The following is a 3,598-nucleotide window of genomic DNA, read 5'->3' on the forward strand; positions in this document are numbered from 1 at the left end:
ACATATTTCAGTATTTTGGTTATTAATTCCCGAATATGTTTGTATGTGGAAATTACGTCATGCTTTCATTAACATTCTACACTTTTTTGCAGTATTGTTGCAACAAGTAGCGTCTCTCCCCTGCATTAACCTCGACTAGCCTTGTAAGCATCGCATTTTTCGCGCTGCTGCCACATTCCGCAGACGTTTCAAAATATTTGCAGCATCTTATATGGCGAAAACAATTAATTTGTGAAATGTTGCGTTTTTTATTTGCTATTGAAGCCATCTATTCGTGTGGTACAAAGTTAGACTATGGGTGCGATTTTACAGTGCCCCCATATGCTGGTGACTGGAGTAACAGGAATTTTCTGCATTTCGCGTTTTATTGGTTTGTGGGGCGCTATTTAAGCTAAAACTCAGTTTCAACAAATATGAATTGTGGATTAGTTATATTTGTTTTCCAAACAAACGTTGGTTTTGAATTATTTTTAGAGAAATATAGTTTCTTTCAGTCCAGCCATCTGCAGGTGACAGGAGCTACTAGGATGTGAAAATGAACTTGCCTTCACTTATGTTTTCAGAACTTGTAAGAAAGTGTTAACGGTTATAAACTCATTTTCAACAAATAAGAATTCATATTTCGTTAATTATATTTTATATGCAAATTCTATTTTTTAATTGTATATAGAGATTTGTGCTATCTACTCGTTTCAGTATTCCACGACAAATGATATATAACTTGAAATCAAATTTATCAATTTCCTTAAACGAATTTTTGGCAGGGAGTAATGCAAACACAGCTGCAGAGCGTAAATGTGGTAGCGTGGGGTGCGAGCCACAATTTTCAGATTTGCTGGGGGTGGGTGGGAGGTGCAGATGTCAGCGAAATATGACATGAACACGAGTTTCGCTTCCTCTAATGTAAGGGAGCGCTCGGGAGGGGTGCGGAGGATGGTGCATGCAAAATTTGCTGGCGGTTTGGGAGGGGGAGGCCCTGCACTCCTGGACCTTGTCCTGTAGCGCTATTTCTGAAATGGCTTTGTAGATACGGAAGTGCTAATGCTATCGTCAGAAAAATACGAAGTGCGCAATTGTTTTAGGTGTAATGCGACACCCCTGATAAGAAAGCGCTGATGCTGGTGTCAGCGTTTCTTGGGCCTGTACCTACACTGACCTACTACTAATGTAAATATACGCAGTTTCCATTGTATAACACATTGTTTAACACAATTCAAAACAACAATACAAATTTACAGATGCTATTGTTTAAAAGACACAACGGTCTTATATTATCAATTACACATAGACATCATTTATAAAACAAATATTTGTGAATATATCAAATGTGGCTGTGTGTTAGCAAATGGCTCCCCAAAGTTATTCAATCTGTATATTAAGCAAGCAATAAAGGAAACAAAAGAACGGAGTAGGTATTAAAATCCATGGAGAAGAAATAAAAATGTTGAGGTTCGCCGATGACATTGTAATTCTGTCAGAGACAGCAAAGGACTTGGAAGAGCAGTTGAACGGAATGGACAGTGTCTTGAAAGGAGGGTATAAGATGAACATCAACAAAAGCAAAACGAGGATAATGGAATGTAGTCGAATTAATTCGGGTGATGCTGAGGGAATTAGATTAGGAAATGAGACGCTTAAAGTAGTAAAGGAGTTTTGCTATTTGGGGAGCAAAATAACTAACGATGGTCGAAGTAGAGAGGATATAAAATGTAGACTGGCAATGGCAAGGAAAGCGTCTCTAACGAAGAAAAATTTGTTAACATCGAGTATAGATTTAAATGTCAGGAAGTCGTTTCTGAAAGTATTTGTATGGAGTGTAGCCATGTATGGAAATGAAACGTGGACGATAAATAGTTTAGACAAGAAGAGAATAGAAGCTTTCGAAATGTGGTGCTACAGAAGACTGCTGAAGATTAGATGGTTACATCACATAATTAATGAGGAGGTATTGAATAGAATTGGGGAGAAGAGGAGCATGTGGCACAACTTGACTAGAAGAAGGGATCGGTTGGTAGGACACGTTCTGAGACATCGAGGGATCACCAATTTAGTATTGGAGAGCAGCGTGGAGGGTAAAATCGTAGAGGGAGTCCAAGAGATGAATACACTAAACAGATTCAGAAGGATGTAGGCTGGGAGATGAAGAAGCTTGCACAGAATAGAGTAGCATGGAGAGCTGCATCAAACCAGTCTCAGGACTGAAGACCACAACAGCAACAATAGCACTGTTAAATAATTGAAGAAATGAAGGTAGAAGTTAGTGAAAAAACTGTGGCTGATTAATTCCGTTTCTTTATTCAACATGTCTTCAGAATATTATTCTTTGTATAACATTATTTCTAATTGTTCTAATAGATCATGTTGTATACAATAGTTTTCTGCGTTGAGTACAGGTTGGTTGTAGTGTATATCACTCAGTCTGTGTCCATTAAGATAGAATTAAATAGCTATTGTGAATTTCTCAAAGATGTAATGTCTAAAAGCATCAGCGTATAATTTGTGACGTGCTTGAGAAATACTTTCTATTTTGAGTATGTAAAATGTAGCACAACAGTTACACTGTAATTTATGTACTCCACCGTGTTATGTTATTGGGGTGTTTGAGTTCGCTTGTTGACGTAAGTAATGTCCAAGATTGTAGTTTGTGGAGTAGGATAAAAAATTACTGTTTCTAGATGAATTAGTAATATTTTGTGATGCTGTACCGAAACAGAGAATGAGTGTGAAGATATGTGTTGTGTCAGTTGTTATTCCTATAGTGCTTCTGTTACAGATGTTGTCATGTATTTTATTGGATAGTTTGTCAACAGATTTTTCTGAATAGTCACTATTTATTGCAGTTGCTTTGATGGTATCAATTTCTTGTTTTAATGCTTTGGGGTCTACAGGTACTGTGTGTGCCCTGTTCAAGACAGACCTTTATGCAGCATTCTTGTGTGTGTTTGGGGGGTGTGGATATTTGTGTACGTATTGTGATATCAGCGTAGGTGGGTTTCCTGTAAATATAAAAATTATATTCTTGCTGCTCATAAACTATTGTGAGTTTTAAAAAATTGATGCATTGATTTGTTCCATCTTGTGTCGTTAACTGTACAGTGGAGTGAAATGTATAATGTATGAAGTTTATCAAGTTGCTCTTTCATGCCATCAAATAAAAGTAGAGTGCCATTAACTTATCTTCTGTAAAAAAATTTTTTGAAGCAAGTTTATTTTTGTCTTCAACAGATTTATTTTCTAAGTACTCGGTAAATATGTTAGCCAGGTGGCTTGACATGTTGTTACCCACAGCGAAGCCTTCTCTGTTTTGGTAGGTTGAAAGGTGGCTACACTGAGCCACACTGCCAGAGATCGCGCTAGAGAGTATTGTTCCGCCGCCTCCACTGGCAGTGATTACTGAGATGTCGTAGTAGTCAGTGCTTGGGGAGAGCTCGTGGTAGACAGTGCTTGTTAAGAACTCGTAGCAGAGAGTGTTTGTTGAGATGTGCTAGTAGGGAGTGCTTGCTGAGATGTGATACTAAAAAGTTCTTGTTGAGATGTGGTAATAGCGAGTCGGTGTGGAGATGTATTGTAATGATTAGAGTGATTTTGGTCAATATAT

This window comes from Schistocerca nitens, chromosome 1 (assembly GCF_023898315.1).
Source record: "Schistocerca nitens isolate TAMUIC-IGC-003100 chromosome 1, iqSchNite1.1, whole genome shotgun sequence".
Taxonomy (NCBI): Eukaryota; Metazoa; Arthropoda; class Insecta; order Orthoptera; family Acrididae; genus Schistocerca; species Schistocerca nitens.